Source organism: Triticum urartu, chromosome 3A, assembly GCF_056163025.1.
Source record: "Triticum urartu cultivar PI428250 chromosome 3A, HENAU_Tu73, whole genome shotgun sequence".
Classification (NCBI taxonomy): domain Eukaryota; kingdom Viridiplantae; phylum Streptophyta; class Magnoliopsida; order Poales; family Poaceae; genus Triticum; species Triticum urartu.
Genome location: NC_141875.1, coordinates 745,390,585 through 745,408,202, shown reverse-complemented (window position 1 = coordinate 745,408,202; position 17,618 = coordinate 745,390,585). Strand labels below are relative to the sequence as shown.

General features: G+C 43.7%; 1 pseudogene across 1 annotated transcript; it reads left to right on the top strand.

Annotated features, from left to right (window-relative positions):
- The first annotated feature begins 298 nt into the window (after positions 1–298).
- Positions 299–1,858, top strand: LOC125547421 (epoxide hydrolase 3 pseudogene; annotated as a pseudogene). The gene is made up of 3 exons (XR_015599426.1): positions 299–599; positions 1,032–1,232; positions 1,351–1,858. The product of XR_015599426.1 is annotated as an epoxide hydrolase 3 pseudogene (transcript).
- Positions 1,859–17,618: the final 15,760 nt, after the last annotated feature.

Here is a 17,618-nt window from a genome sequence, read left to right as displayed (position 1 = left end):
TGCAAGCCTATTCAATGCCGATGCACAGCTAGGCACTGTTCCGATGTACGTTGTGGTCATGTATTCACATATGAGAAATCCTTTAGTCAAAACATGCATGCATCCCCAGCTGGCATAGCAGTGGCCGTGATTTCGGTGTGCTGCGTCGCCGAGTTCTCTTCGTCCGCATCCCGCACAACACACAGTAGAGACACATACACCAGAGAGAGAGAGAGGAGAGAGAGAGAGAGAGAGAGAGAGAGAGAGAGAGAGAGAGAGAGAGGGAGAAGGGGGGGGGGGGGGGGGAGTTCTGGGTGACCATGGAGGGCGTGGTGATCAGACACCGGATAGTGGAGGGGAACGGCATATCGATGCATATGGCGGAAGCCGGTCCTGAGGTGGACGCCAAGGGGGTGGTGCTCCTCCTGCATGGCTTCCCGGAGCTGTGGTACTCGTGGCGCCATCAGATGGAGTACTTGGCGACTCGTGGTTACCGCTGCGTCGCGCCTGACCTCCGTGGCTATGGTGGCACCACTGAACCTCCCGATGTGGCCTCTTACACCGCCTTTCACATCGTGGGTGACCTTGTTGCGCTCCTCGACACTTTAGAGCTTGCAAAGGTACAATTAAGCTTACCTTGTAACGAAATAATATAGTCTGTTTCTGGATTATCCAGAGACGACACATGAGCACACACACATACACAACATACCCCCACCACACGCGGGCAGGTAATACACCTGCAAATCAGATGCTAACATTGGTAAAGATCCTAAATAAATTATGGCATCTCATAGAATGAGATTTTTCAGCGTTGGAGAAAGAACATATTTTGTTTAATTGTTAGAATTTGAAAATGAATTCTCGCTTTTCCAACTGAATTCATAATCCTTTTGTTCTCTCGTCGGGCAAAACCGAAATTTTCTAGATTTTTAGTAATATCAATGGAGATATGTTGTGCAATATATTCCATAAGCCGTCTGCTACATACATGAATGTTCTAACTGAAGTAATTTTGACCTCATAACATACACATCATGGTTGAAATGAAGGTGTTTTTGGTGGGGCACGACTGGGGCGCAATCATCGCGTGGTACATGTGCCTGTTCCGCCCGGAGCGTGTGACGGCACTCGTCAACACCAGCGTCGCCTTCATGCGCCACATCATGATCCGCACCGGCCCCGACTTCGTAAATCCCATAGAGTACTTCAAGCGCGCATACGGCCCCAACTACTACAAGTGCCGCTTCCAGGCAAGCCACTAGCATGCATTCGCAACATTCAACTGGTATCTGCATTATCAGATGCCCACGACAAACTATTGCTACAAAATCCTTACAAAACGTATATATGTGTATGGTTCACGTACAGGAGCCAGGTGTCGCGGAGAAGCAGTTCGCGCCGGCGCACGCCAAGCGCCTCATGAGGCAGTTGTTGTGCCATTGCTTTAGCCATGGCGTGTTCTGCGATGAGGAGATGGACGACCACAATTACCCAACATCACCGCTTCCGCCTTGGCTCACCGAGGCCGACATGGACTACTTTGTCACCTCCTTTGAAAAGACTGGCTTCACTGGTGCCATCAACTACTACCGCAACTTTGACAAGAACTGCGAGCTGGCGGCGCCGTGGGCGGACGCCAAAGTGCAGGTGCCGACCAAGTACATCGTGGGGGACGATGACATCACATACAACTTTGAGGGGATCCAGGAGTACATCCACGCCGGTGGGTTTAAAGAGGATGTTCCGCTGCTAGATGAGGTGGTCGTCATCCCTGGCGCTGGCCACTTTATCCAGCAGAAACTTTTTCATCCGAGTTAGTATGCAAAAGTTATGCCCATTTTTACAAATTTCAGAGACATTTTGCAAATAAAGTCAAAATTCACATTTACACATTTTCCCAACAACTAGACCACATATCACATGAGAAACTAATTTTCTTTTATTTTTTTGACATTTCCATTATTTTCTTTTATTTTTTAAAACTGAAAAGGCAATCGGGGGCGGGGGGGGGGGGGGGGGTAGAGTTTGAAAATGGGACCTTTAGTACCGGTTCGTGGCACGAACTGGGACTAAAGGTCTCAACCCCATTAGTCCCGGTTCGTGCCTCAAACCGGGACTAAAGGTCTAATCTTTAGTCCCGGTTTGAGGCACGAACCGGGACTAAAGGTCATCGCACCCTTTAGTCCCGGTTCATGTCTTAAACCGGGACTAAAGGGCCCGAGTGAACCGGGACTAATGCCTTAGCCGCACGAACCGGGACCAATGCTCACATTAGTCCCGGTTCTAGACTGAACCGGGACTAATGGGCTGAGCCGGCCTGGACCATAGCCCTGTTTTCTACTAGTGGCTGGTCGTCATCCCTGGCGCTGGCCACTTTATCCAGCAGGAGAGGGCCCAGGAGGTCAGCAAGCATATCTATGACTTCATCATCAAGTTCTAATCTTGAACTCCAGATGGACACAAGTATCCATGTGCTTGCAGTTGTCGATGTTTGATCTTGCATGTGTCTTTTTCTTTGCGGGTGTGCTGTCTGTTTATCTTCATGCTCCCATTCAAGGTGTGTACGTAGGTTGTTGTTTGTTGTATTTCTGCCCGTACATCCAGGTTATAACCTGTTGTAATAATAATAATAATAATAATAATAATAATAATAATAATAATAATGTGTTTGAATCCTGGCAACATTCATACCTTGTAGGCCGAAGGTAGAGGACTCTCCCTATGCCTTTTCTTGTAATACGTCATGATCTGAGATCGTTAGATCGCTCACAACGGCTCCGGAGTTATGGCTGTTGCAGCCTAGCGACCTGCGATTCTACCAGTACATATATAACAACGATCTTGATGCAAGATTCACCGACCATTTTCTTGTAGTTCTCCCAAGCATAAGCATTTGCCAGGGGGGTCATCAGGCAGAATGACCTAGGGCCTGTACCCGCGTCATACCTTACTTCCAACCTTACTACAGATTTTTCTTCCACACTTAGCTCTAGTCTGACCCTAGGAAACAGTTCACAAAGAATTGGATCCCTATATCCTAACAGTGAAATCTAAGATGGGACAAGAAAGAAGCTAAAGGCCAGGCAAAGAAGAGGAGGGAGAAATCGTAGGTAAAAACGTTGGGTTACCAACTCGGGCGGGTTCTCACACCAAGGTTCCTCCCTCCAAACTTGTTGTGCCAGATTAAATGTTCAACGTGTCGCCATGATTTAAGTGCACTATTTTATTAGCTAAACTTTCCCAGACTGCATATGTCATATAGAACTGATCTAGAACCTCCAAATTGATTCATATAAACCTCACATTACAGATTAAGGTCAGTACCTTGTGGTTTCAGCAGATCTGACTGTTGGTGCGTTGAGGTCGCGGGTTCGAAGCCTGTGTCCTGAATTTTTTTTTGCGAGTTTAGAGAAAATTAAATCATATATGAGCCGACCCAGGTAAAAGCGTCTTCCGCGTCAGTTAACAAAATGAACGTTAACTGGCACTGAAGACGCCCAATAGGAAATACCAGGATTGAATCTATCACGATTAGGTCCCAATGTCATACGGGTTGAGCTAACTTAAATTTTTATTAACCACATGGTAATAGCCTGTAACAAAGCGGTCAAATGAAAGTCGTCCCTCCCTATTAGGCACACCAGCTGTGAGTTCCTGGGGAACGGACATGTGATCACAGTGAGCTGCAGTCAGCAGTTTGTAAAGATAGCTCGTCCTTGGCAAGGTCGTACAGCAGGTGCATGTTCTGCAACTGGAAGTTGCCAATGATGCTTATGCCGTTGGAATTGTCCAGCGGCACCCAGTAGTTCTCCGGCAGCAGCAACATGTCCGCTCCGCCATTGAAGTGTAGCACCATGGACGGCACTGTCTTTTCTTGCGCCACCGCCACACATAGGTTCAAAATGAAAAGCGCAAAAAATACTAGAAAATTCTGGTCTGGAGAGGTTCAAAATGTGTTCGTTGTTGGAGGCGGCGGGGGGCAGTACGCCCATTTGTGTAAACGGTGCTCGGGCGCTCCACTAGATGAGCCGCAGCCCATCACCGTCCTAGTCGCTCTCTCTCATGAAATTATCTTGCTCGCTCAATTTTTTTACCTCACTCGGTGGGAGACACATTGGCAAACTTCTAGTCGAACCTTACCATTGAATAGTTTACAGTTAACCAATTTCACCATTGACTTTTGAAAAACATTATCTGAAAAATGCAAAACCAAAAGTAGTTCACAAAAGTTGTAAAAAGTTCGTAAATTTGAAAAATTCACGAACTTGAATTTTTTTACATGTTTAAGAAAAAGTTCATGAGTTCGAATAAAAGTTTGCACGTCCAAGGATTTGACCTTTTGTAGTAGTTTTTCAGAAAAAAAAATCATGAAAATTTCAATAGGAAGTAAAAAGTACATACGAAAAATAAAAAAGTAAAAGAAACGAATAGAACAAGAAAGAAAAAACTGGTAGGAAAACCAAATGAAAACCGGACTAGGAGCTTCCCACAACTAGACTAGGAGCTTCCCAAAACTGGACTGCATTAGGAGCTCCCGACATCGCCTGCATGCTGAGAGCAGACGGGAAAAAAATAATTGGGCCGAGTCTAGTATAGAAGGGGTGTGGGCTGCTTCGTGGGAACACCTTTAAATGGCGCAGCAGGTGCTAAATAGGATTCAGGCGTGCTAGGTCACTGGTTAGTGACCTGCGCACCGAATAGGATTGGCCATACAGTACACATGGTCTGTCGAGAGCAACTAATAAGTGAGTACTCCTTCGGTAGCGCCCGCAAGGGTCACTTTGGGAGGGCTGGGAGCGTGCCAGTTGGCGCGCTCTTAGCCGCCGCCACGTATCTCGTTATGGACACTCCTTCTGGATATCCCTTTTTTATTTTTTTGTATGTGTTTTTTGCTTTTAGATGATTTTTTTCGATGTTTTTGGCTCTTCGGTATTCCAGAAGTTTTTCTTAGGTTCTGGACCCAAACAAATTTAAAAAAAAGGCAAAAAAATGCCTTTTCTTTTTTCCCACCAGAGCCATAGTCGTGTCTCTCGGAAAGTGAAAAAATGAGTTTTTTTTCCTTTTGTGAGAGGTGTGGATTTACTGCTCGTGAGGATATGGATTTGATTCCGTGAGAGGCATAGTAATGCCTCTTTGGAAATGAAAAAAAACTCCCAGTTATGTTTTTTCATGAAAAAAAATTTATCGAAAACTAGCAACATGGGATCTAGTTTTGAAGATCTCGACATGAGGAATGCAACAATGAGACCGGTTCAAAATTTGGATGCACAATTTATGAGATAAAAATGTACGAGAAAAGGGAAACTCCAAGATTGCAAGAAGTAGCGCGCATGCAGTGCGTCACTTGTCGTTAGAAGTGGGAGTGATCTTTGTAAAGAGTACTCCTCAATTATTGATTTCCTCATCTGTCTGGCCTTTTTTTGGAGAGCAACTAGTTAACGAGCGCTTCTTCGGGAGCCTCGCAACGATCAGCGCCACTTGGCGCGCTCTCAGCCATTCGCCACGTGTCGTGCTCTGGACGCTTCCTCCGGTTTTTTTTATATTTTTCGCACGTGTTTTCCCGGGTTTTTTCCATGTTTTGGTTTTCACCCAATCTTTTCTTAGATTTTCGATCGAAAAAATAATTTCAGAAAAAAATAATTTTTTGCATGAAAAAAATCAGTTTTTTTTCCGCAAAAGTCACGGTTTTTCTTCTGCGAGAGGCATGGTTGTGCTTTAGGGAGAGTCACGGCCGTGCCTTTCGAAAACGGAAACAAAAACGCGTTTTCTGTTTTTTTTTTCTTTCGCAAGAGTCACGTTTTGCTTCCGCGAGAGGTACGGTTGTGCTTCCGCAAGAGTCACGGACGTGCCTCTTGGAAAGGGAAAAACAAAACGCGTTTTCTGTTTTTTTTCTTTCGCGAGAGTGACGGTTTTGCTTCTGCGAGAGGCACGGTTGTGCTTTCGCAAGAGTCACGGCCGTTCCTCTCGGAAAGGGAAACATACGCATTTCTGTTTTTCTTTCTTTCTCGAGAGTCACGGTTTTGCTTTCGCGAGAGGCACGGTTGTGCTTTCGCGAGAGTCACGGACGTGCCTCTCGGAAAGGAAAAAATACGCGTTTTCTGTTTTTTTCTTCCCGGGAGTCATGGTTTTGCTTTCACAAGAGGCACGGTTGTGATTTCTCGAGAGGCACGGACGTGCCTCTTTCGTAAAGGAAAAAACCGTGCTCCTGGTTCGGTTTTTTCGCCCGGTTTTTTTCATCCGGTTTTTTTCATGAAAAAAAGTTCGTCAAAACCTATCAACATGGGATCTAGTTTTGAAGATCTCGACGCGAGGAATCCAATGGTGAAAATGGTTTGAGATTTGGATGTAACTTTTCGAGTAGATGATTTTTCATATAGAAAACTTTTTCATCCGAGTTAGTATGCAAAAGTTATGCCCATTTTTACAAATTTCAGAGAGATTTTGCAAATAAAGTCAAAATTCACATTTGCAAATTTTCCCAACAACTAGACCACATATCACATGAGAAACTTATTTTCTTTTATTTTTTTGACATTTCCATTATTTTCTTTTATTTTTTTTAAACTGAAAAGGCGATCCACGGGGGGCGGGGGGGGGGGGGGGGTAGAGTTTGAAAATGGGACCTTTAGTACCGGTTCGTGGCACGAACCGGGACTAAAGGTCTCAACCCCATTAGTCCCGGTTCGTGCCTCAAACCGGGACTAAAGGTCTAATCTTTAGTCCCGGTTTGAGGCACGAACCGGGACTAAAGGTCATCGCACCCTTTAGTCCCGGTTCATGTCTTAAACCGGGACTAAAGGGCCCGAGTGAGCCGGGACTAATGCCTTAGCCGCACGAACCGGGACCAATGCTCACATTAGTCCCGGTTCTAGACTGAACCGGGACTAATGGGCTGAGCCGGCCTGGACCATAGCCCTGTTTTCTACTAGTGGGTGGTCGTCATCCCTGGCGCTGGCCATTTTATCCAGCAGGAGAGGGCCCAGGAGGTCAGCAAGCATATCTATGACTTCATCATCAAGTTCTAATCTTGAACTCCAGATGGACACAAGTATCCATGTGCTTGCAGTTGTCGATGTTTGATCTTGCATGTGTCTTTTTCTTTGCTGGTGTGCTGTCTGTTTATCTTCATGCTCCCATTCAAGGTGTGTACGTAGGTTGTTGTATTTCTGCCCGTACATCCAGGTTATAACCTGTTGTAATAATAATAATAATAATAATAATAATAATAATAATAATAATAATAATAATAATGTGTTTGAATCCTGGCAACATTCATACCTTGTAGGCCGAAGGTAGAGGACTCTCCCTATGCCTTTTCTTGTAATACGTCATGATCTGAGATCGTTAGATCGCTCACAACGGCTCCGGAGTTATGGCTGTTGCAGCCTAGCGACCTGCGATTCTACCATTACATATATATAACAACGATCTTGATGCAAGATTCACCGACCATTTTCTTGTAGTTCTCCCAAGCATAAGCCTTTGCCAGGGGGGTCATCGAGCAGAATGACCTAGGGCCTGTACCCGCGTCATACCTTACTTCCAACCTTACTACAGATTTTTCTTCCACACTCAACTCTAGTCTGACCCTAGCAAACAGTTCACAAAGAATTGGATCCCTATATCCTAACAGTGAAATCTAAGATGGGACAAGAAAGAAGCTAAAGGCCAGGCAAAGAAGAGGAGGGAGAAATCGTAGGTAAAAACGTTGGGTTACCAACTCGGGCGGGTTCTCACACCAAGGTTCCTCCCTCCAAACTTGTTGTGCCAGATTAAATGTTAAACGTGTCGCCATGATTTAAGTGCACCGCACTGTGGTACGCCATCCTACATAAAAAGGGAATATAAAAAATATCAACTTGATGCATGGGACTAAGGTTGGTCTTGTCATAATGAAGTGAACTATTTTATTAGCTAAACTTTCCCAGACTGCATATGTCATATAGAACTGATCTAGAACCTCCAAATTGATTCATATAAACCTCACATTACAGATTAAGGTCAGTACCTTGTGGTTTCAGCAGATCTGACTGTTGGTGCGTTGAGGTCGCGGGTTCGAAGCCTGTGTCCTGAATTTTTTTTGCGAGTTTAGAGAAAATTAAATCATATATGAGCCGGCCCAGGTAAAAGCGTCTTCCGCGTCAGTTAACAAAATGAACGTTAACTGGCACTGAAGACGCCCAATAGGAAATACCAGGATTGAATCTATCACGATTAGGTCCCAACGTCATACGGGTTGAGCTAACTTAAATTTTTATTAACCACATGGTAATAGCCTGTAACAAAGCGGTCAAATGAAAGTCGTCCCTCCCTATTAGGCACACCAGCTGTGAGTTCCTGGGGAACGGACATGTGATCACAGTGAGCTGCAGTCAGCAGTTTGTAAAGATAGCTCGTCCTTGGCAAGGTCGTACAGCAGGTGCATGTTCTGCAACTGGAAGTTGCCAACGATGCTTATGCCGTTGGAATTGTCCAGCGGCACCCAGTAGTTCTCCGGCAGCAGCAACATGTCCGCTCCGCCATTGAAGTGTAGCACCATGGACGGCACTGTCTTTTCTTGCGCCACCGCCACACATAGGTTCAAAATGAAAAGCGCAAAAAATACTAGAAAATTCTGGTCTGGAGAGGTTCAAAATGTGTTCGTTGTTGGAGGCGGCGGGGGGCAGTACGCCCATTTGTGTAAACGGTGCTCGGGCGCTCCACTAGATGAGCCGCAGCCCATCACTGTCCTAGTCGCTCTCTCTCATGAAATTATCTCGCTCGCTCAAATTTTTTTACCTCACTCGGTGGGAGACACATTGGCAAACTTCTAGTCGAACCTTACCATTGAATAGTTTACAGTTAACCAATTTCACCATTGACTTTTGAAAAACATTATCTGAAAAATGCAAAACCAAAAGTAGTTCACAAAAGTTGTAAAAAGTTCGTAAATTTGAAAAATTCACGAACTTGAATTTTTTTACATGTTTAAGAAAAAGTTCATGAGTTCGAATAAAAGTTTGCACGTCCAAGGATTTGACCCTTTGTAGTAGTTTTTCAAAAAAAAACCATGAAAATTTCAATAGAAAGTAAAAAGTACATACGAAAAATAAAAAAGTAAAAGAAACAAATAGAACAAGAAAGAAAAAACTGGTAGGAAAACCAAATGAAAACCGGACTAGGAGCTTCCCACAACTAGACTAGGAGCTTCCCAAAACTGGACTGCATTAGGAGCTCCCGACATCGCCTGCATGCTGAGAGCAGACGGGAAAAAAAAAATTGGGCCGAGTCTAGTATAGAAGGGGTGTGGGCTGCTTCGTGGGAACACCTTTAAATGGCGCAGCAGGTGCTAAATAGGATTCAGGCGTGCTAGGTCGCTGGTTAGTGACCTGCGCACCGAATAGGATTGGCCATACAGTACACATGGTCTGTCGAGAGCAACTAATAAGCGAGTACTCCTTCGGTAGCGCCCGCAAGGGTCACTTTGTGAGGGCTGGGAGCGTACCAGTTGGCGCGCTCTTAGCCGCCGCCACGTATCTCGTTATGGACACTCCTTCCGGATATCCCTTTTTATTTTTTTGTATGTGTTTTTTGCTTTTAGATGATTTTTTTCGATGTTTTTGGCTCTTCGGTATTCCAGAAGTTTTTCTTAGGTTCTGGGCCCAAACAAATTTAAAAAAAAACACAAAAAATGCCTTTTCTTTTTACCCACCAGAGCCATAGTCGTGTCTTTCGGAAAGTGAAAAAAATGAGTTTTTTTCCTTTTGTGAGAGGTGTGGATTTACTGCTCGTGAGGATATGGATTTGATTCCGTGAGAGGCATAGTAATGCCTCTTTGGAAATGAAAAAAACTCCCAGTTATGTTTTTTCATGAAATTTTTTTTATCGAAAACTAGCAACATGGGATCTAGTTTTGAAGATCTCGACATGAGGAATGCAACAATGAGACCAGTTCAAAATTTGGATGCACAATTTATGAGATAAAAATGTACGAGAAAAGGGAAACTCCAAGATTGCAAGAAGTAGCGCGCATGCAGTGCGTCACTTGTCGTTAGAAGTGGGAGTGATCTTTGTAAAGAGTACTCCTCAATTATTGATTTCCTCATCTCTTTGGCCTTTTTTTGGAGAGCAACTAGTTAACGAGCGCTTCTTCGGGAGCCTCGCAACGATCAGCGCCACTTGGCGCGCTCTCAGCCATTCGCCACGTGTCGTGCTCTGGACGCTTCCTCCGGTTTTTTTATATTTTTCCGCACGCGTTTTCCCGGGTTTTTTCCATGTTTTGGTTTTCGCCCAATCTTTTCTTAGATTTTCGATCAAAAAATAATTTCAAAAAAAATAATTTTTTGCATGAAAAAAATCAGTTTTTTTCGCAAAAGTCACGGTTTTTCTTCTGGGAGAGGCATGGTTGTGCTTTAGCGAGAGTCACGGCCGTGCCTTTCGGAAACGGAAACAAAAACGCGTTTTCTGTTTTTTTTTTCTTTCGCAAGAGTCACGTTTTGCTTCCGCGAGAGGCACGGTTGTGCTTCCGCGAGAGTCACGGCCGTGCCTCTTGGAAAGGGAAAAACAAAATGCGTTTTCTGTTTTTTTTTCTTTCGCGAGAGTGACGGTTTTGCTTCTGTGAGAGGCACGGTTGTGCTTTCGCAAGAGTCACGGCCGTTCCTCTCGGAAAGGGAAAAATACGCATTTCTGTTTTTTTTCTTTCCCGAGAGTCACGGTTTTGCTTTCGCGAGAGGCACGGTTGTGCTTTCGCGAGAGTCACGGACGTGCCTCTTGGAAAGGAAAAAATACGCGTTTTCTGTCTTTTTTTCCCGGGAGTCATGGTTTTGCTTTCACGAGAGGCACGGTTGTGATTTCGCGAGAGGCACGGACGTGCCTCTTTCATACAGGAAAAAAATCGTGCTCCTGGTTCGGTTTTTTCGCCCGGTCTTTTTCGTCCGGTTTTTTTCGTGAAAAAAAGTTCGTAAAAACCGATCAACATGGGATCTAGTTTTGAAGATCTCGACGCGAGGAATCCAATGGTGAAAATGGTTTGAGATTTGGATGTAACCTTTCGAGTAGATGATTTTTCATATAGAAAACTTGTTCATCCGAGTTAGTATGCAAAAGTTATGCCCATTTTTACAAATTTCAGAGAGATTTTGCAAATAAAGTCAAAATTCAAATTTGCAAATTTTCCCAACAACTAGACCACATATATGAGAAACTTATTTTCTTTTATTTTTTTGACATTTCCATTATTTTCTTTTATTTTTTTTAAACTGAAAAGGCGATCCACGGGGGGCGGGGGGGGGGGGGGGGGTAGAGTTTGAAAATGGGACCTTTAATACCGGTTCGTGGCACGAGCCGGGACTAAAGGTCTCAACCCCATTAGTCCCGGTTCGTACCTCAAACCGGGACTAAAGGTCTAATCTTTAGTCCCGGTTTGAGGCACGAACCGGGACTAAAGGTCATCGCACCCTTTATTCCCGGTTCATGTCTTAAACCGGGACTAAAGGGCCCGAGTGAGCCGGGACTAATGCCTTAGCCGCACGAACCGGGACCAATGCTCACATTAGTCCCGGTTCTAGACTGAACCGGGACTAATGGGCTGAGCCGGCCTGGACCATAGCCCTGTTTTCTACTAGTGGGTGGTCGTCATCCCTGGCGCTGGCCATTTTATCCAGCAGGAGAGGGCCTAGGAGGTCAGCAAGCATATCTATGACTTCATCATCAAGATCTAATCTTGAACTCCAGATGGACACAAGTATCCATGTGCTTGAAGTTGTCGATGTTTGATCTTGCATGTGTCTTTTTCTTTGCGGGTGTGCTGTCTGTTTATCTTCATGCTCCCATTCAAGGTGTGTACGTAGGTTGTTGTTTGTTGTATTTCTGCCCGTACATCCAGGTTATAACCTGTTGTAATAATAATAATAATAATAATAATAATAATAATAATAATAATAATGTATTTGAATCCTAGCAACATTCATACCTTGTAGGCCGAAGGTAGAGGACTCTCCCTATGCCTTTTCTTGTAATACGTCATGATCTGAGATCGTTAGATCGCTCACAACGGCTCCGGAGTTATGGCTGTTGCAGCCTAGCGACCTGCGATTCTACCAGTACATATATATAACAACGATCTTGATGCAAGATTCACCGACCATTTTCTTGTAGTTCCCCCAAGCATAAGCCTTTGCCAGGGGGGTCATCGAGCAGAATGACCTAGGGCCTGTACCCGCGTCATACCTTACTTCCAACCTTACTACAAATTTTTCTTCAACACTCAGCTCTAGTCTGACCCTAGCAAACAGTTCACAAAGAATTGGATCCCTATATCCTAACAGTGAAATCTAAGATGGGACAAGAAAGAAGCTAAAGGCCAGGCAAAGAAGAGGAGCGACAAATCGTAAGTAAAAACGTTGGGTTACCAACTCGGGCGGGTTCTCACACCAAGGTTCCTCCCTCCAAACTTGTTGTGCCAGATTAAATGTTAAACATGTCGCCATGATTTAAGTGCACTGCACTGTGGTACGCCATCCTACATGAAAAGGGAATATAAAAAATATCAACTTGATGCATGGGACTAAGGTTGGTCTTGTCATAATGAAGTGAACTAGTTTATTAGCTAAACTTTCCCAGACTGCATGTCATATAGAACTGATCTAGAACCTCCAAATTGATTCATATAAACCTCACATTACAGATTAAGGTCAGTACCTTGTGGTTTCAGCAGATCTGACTATTGGTGCGTTGAGGTCGCGGGTTCGAAGCCTGTGTCCTGAATTTTTTTTTGCGAGTTTAGAGAAAATGAAATCATATATGAGCCGGCCCAGGTAAAAGCGTCTTCCGCGTCAGTTAACAAAATGAACGTTAACTGGCACTGAAGACGCCCAATAGGAAATACCAGGATTGAATCTATCACGATTAGGTCCCAACGTCATACCGGTTGAGCTAACTTAAATTTTTGTTAACCACATGGTAATAGCCTGTAACAAAGCGGTCAAATGAAAGTCGTCCCTCCCTATTAGGCACACCAGCTGTGAGTTCCTGGGGAACGGACATGTGATCACAGTGAGCTGCAGTCAGCAGTTTGTAAAGATAGCTCGTCCTTGGCAAGGTCGTACAGCAGGTGCATGTTCTGCAACTGGAAGTTGCCAATGATGCTTATGCCGTTGGAATTGTCCAGCGGCACCCAGTAGTTCTCCGGCAGCAGCAACATGTCCGCTCCGCCATTGAAGTGTAGCACCATGGACGGCACTGTCTTTTCTTGCGCCACCGCCACACATAGGTTCAAAATGAAAAGCGCAAAAAATACTAGAAAATTCTGGTCTGGAGAGGTTCAAAATGTGTTCGTTGTTGGAGGGGGCGGGGGGCAGTACGCCCATTTGTGTAAACGGTGCTCGGGCGCTCCACTAGATGAGCCGCAGCCCATCACCGTCCTAGTCGCTCTCTCTCATGAAATTATCTCGCTCGCTAAAATTTTTTTACCTCACTCGGTGGGAGACACATTGGCAAACTTCTAGTCGAACCTTACCATTGAATAGTTTACTGTTAACCAATTTCACCATTGACTTCTGAAATACATTATCTGAAAAATGCAAAACCAAAAGTAGTTCACAAAAGTTGTAAAAAGTTCGTAAATTTTCAAATTCACGAACTTGAATTTTTTTACATGTTTAAGAAAAAGTTCATGAGTTCGAATAAAAGTTTGCACGTCCAAGGATTTGACCTTTTGTAGTAGTTTTTCAGAAAAAAAATCATGAAAATTTCAATAGAAAGTAAAAAGTACATACGAAAAATAAAAAAGTAAAAGAAACGAATAGAACAAGAAAGAAAAAACTGGTAGGAAAACCAAATGAAAACCGGACTAGGAGCTTCCCACAACTAGACTAGGAGCTTCCCAAAACTAGACTGCATTAGGAGCTCCCGACATCGCCTGCATGCTGAGAGCAGACGGGAAAAAAATAATTGGGCCGAGTCTAGTATAGAAGGGGTGTGGGCTGCTTCGTGGGAACACCTTTAAATGGCGCAGCAGGTGCTAAATAGGATTCAGGCGTGCTAGGTCGCTGGTTAGTGACCTGCGCACCGAATAGGATTGGCCATACAGTACACATGGTCTGTCGAGAGCAACTAATAAGCGAGTACTCCTTCGGTAGCGCCCGCAAGGGTCACTTTGGGAGGGCTGGGAGCGTGCCAGTTGGCGCGCTCTTAGCCGCCGCCACGTATCTCGTTATGGACACTCCTTGCGGATATCCCTTTTTATTTTTTTGTATGTGTTTTTTGCTTTTAGATGATTTTTTTCGATGTTTTTGGCTCTTCGGTATTCCAGAAGTTTTTCTTAGGTTCTGGACCCAAACAAATTTCAAAAAAAACGCAAACAATGCCTTTTCTTTTTTCCCACCAGAGCCATAGTCATGTCTCTCGGAAAGTGAAAAAAATGAGTTTTTTTTCCTTTTGTGAGAGGTGTGGATTTACTGCTCGTGAGGATATGGATTTGATTCCGTGAGAGGCACAGTAATGCCTCTTTGGAAATGAAAAAAAACTCCCAGCTATGTTTTTTCATGAATTTTTTTTTATCGAAAACTAGCAACATGGGATCTAGTTTTGAAGATCTCGACATGAGGAATGCAACAATGAGACCGGTTCAAAATTTGGATGCACAATTTATGAGATAAAAATGTACGAGAAAAGGGAGACTCCAAGATTGCAAGAAGTAGCGCGCATGCAGTGCGTCACTTGTCGTTAGAAGTGGGAGTGATCTTTGTAAAGAGTACTCCTCAATTATTGATTTCCTCATCTCTCTGGCCTTTTTTTGGAGAGCAACTAGTTAACGAGCGCTTCTTCGGGAGCCTCGCAACGATCAGCGCCACTTGGCGCGCTCTCAGCCATTCGCCACGTGTCGTGCTCTGGACGCTTCCTCCGGTTTTTTTTATATTTTCCGCACGCGTTTTCCCGGGTTTTTTTCCACGTTTTGGTTTTCACCCATTGTTTCTTAGATTTTCGATCAAAAAAATAATTTCAAAAAAAAATAATTTTTGCATGAAAAAAATCAGTTTTTTTTTCGCAAAAGTCACGGTTTTTCTTCTGCGAGAGGCATGGTTGTGCTTTAGCGAGAGTCACGGCCGTGCCTTTCGGAAACGGAAACAAAAACGCATTTTCTGTTTTTTTTCTTTTGCAAGAGTCACGTTTTGCTTCCGCGAGAGGCACGGTTGTGCTTCCGCGAGTCACGGCCGTGCCTCTTGGAAAGGGAAAAACAAAACGCGTTTTCTGTTTTTTTTCTTTCGCGAGAGTGACGGTTTTGCTTCTGCGAGAGGCGCGGTTGTGCTTTCGCAAGAGTCACGGCCGTTCCTCTCGGAAAGGGAAAAATACGCATTTCTGTTTTTTTTTTCTTTTCCGAGAGTCACGGTTTTGCTTTCGCGAGAGGTACGGTTGTGCTTTCGCGAGAGTCACGGACGTGCCTCTCGGAAAGGAAAAAATACGCGTTTTCTGTTTTTTTTTCTTCCCGGGAGTCATGGTTTTGCTTTCACGAGAGGCACGGTTGTGATTTCGCGAGAGGCACGGACGTGCCTCTTTCATACAGGAAAAAAACCGTGCTCCTGGTTCGGTTTTTTCGCCCGGTTTTTTTCGTCCGGTTTTTTTTGTGAAAAAAAGTTCGTCAAAACCTATCAACATGGGATCTAGTTTTGAAGATCTCGATGCGAGGAATCCAATGGTGAAAATGGTTTGAGATTTGGACGCACAGTTTAAGAGAAAACGTTTTGAATAAACGGATCTACGAAAAAAGGGAAAACTCTCAGGTTGCGACAAGTGACCCGCTGCATGTGCGCCACTTGTCGTGACCTGGAAAAGTGGAGTGTTCTTTGCAACGAGTACTCCTTAATTACTAATTTCTCTTTTTTTTTTGTTTCATGCCACAGCTACGTCTGCTTCGGGCTGGACTACGCTACTCGGCCCTAGCCTACGGTGGAGCTGCTGGGCCTGCTCCACAGGTAGAAAAAAAATAATTCTGGGATCCTTTCAGGATTAGAAAAGGGGTGACCACCTAAGCATTAAATCTATCACCAACAGGCCCGAACATCGTACCAATTGAGCTAACTTCAATTTTTGTCCTTTCAAAAAAAAAAACTTCTCGTTAACACCAGGGTAATAGCTTTTAGCAAGCGGTCACAAGAAATTGGTCTATCCCTGTTAGCCCTAACCCTCGCCGCCTCCCTCCCTCCGCTCTACGGCCCAGTTGGGTTTTTCTTTTTTCTTTTAGTTCTTCTAGTGGGAGTTCCTGCGGAACAGTACGTACTCACTAGAGTTGATCGAGCACCTCAAAAAAAAAAAAAAAACTAGAGTTAGATCGTTGACCCGAGCCATTGGTTACACTTTTGTTTTACTTTGAGAATCATGGTTTTAAATACTACTAGCAAAAGGCCCGTGCGTTGCAACGGGAGAAAAAATTTATAGCAACAAAGGCCATGCCAATATTTTGTTTTACTTTGCCCGGTGATGTACTGGCACGCTCACGTCAGCAAAGGACGCCAGACGCTGCCGGCTGTTGGCCATGGCGCGCTGCACGCGCTCCGCTGTGGTGTAGCTCCCCTTGCCATCAACATGGGTGAGCTCCATGTGGAACCCTGCGCTACTACAAAGTAACTAGGGTAGCAGCAATGGAGCACAACACAACAACGATCAGCACCAGGCTTAATTTCATTGTTTCACTCGTTGGTTTGGTGCTGCCTCCTCACCATGTTATAGCTTAATTTGCAACTCGTGGCCTCCATACATACATATGCATCTCTACTATTAAAGGTGAATGAGTATGTAGTTGTTCGCACACAACCACTAATGCAAAGAAATAGAAACAGAGGACGAATCAATTTAAAAATCAAGATATTAATGCAATCAATTACACAAAAAGTTAATTAAATGTGCAAGTAAATAGATCTAATTAAATAGGGATTTTTTGTGCTGAATCAACTGAAAAATCAATTCATTAATATGAAGGCTAATAATGAGGTCTATAGATAATTAGGCTGGTTGTAATGGGTAGTATCATATAATAGTATCATGCATATAATATTAGTGTATAATACTACCTCCCTAACGCACAGTATCATAGAATAGTATCATGTAGTACTTTATTTATTATTATGCATGACACATACTACCATAGCATTTATTATGATATGGTATCATGATAGCATGATACTCAATCCTCTCTTTTTTCATTTAATTCCATGACACCTCATCAAAATTGCCTAGTTGGCATGCATGATACTAACTATGATACTTCTATTACGACCAGCCTTAGAAGTGTACCTATTTTCCAGTTAATAAAACAATTAATGAGTTAGGCAGAAAATTAATCATACTGAATCAACCATATAGCCATTAGTCTGGAAACAATTTTAAAAACTAGCTCCGAATCCATTTGAAAATCACATCATTAATACAATAAATCAGCTAGACGGTTAATTACATGAACAATTCATTAGGTCCATTTAAAAGTGGATTTTTTCATGTCGAATCTCTATTATTCAATACGAATATGTGTATAGTCCTTCGCCGACAACCATTAATGCAAAAATTAGAAACAGAGTAATGCATTTAAATAGGATTTTTTTGCATCGAATCAATCTCAAAATTAAGTTATTAATGCAACTTATTAATTAGTTAGTCAATTAATT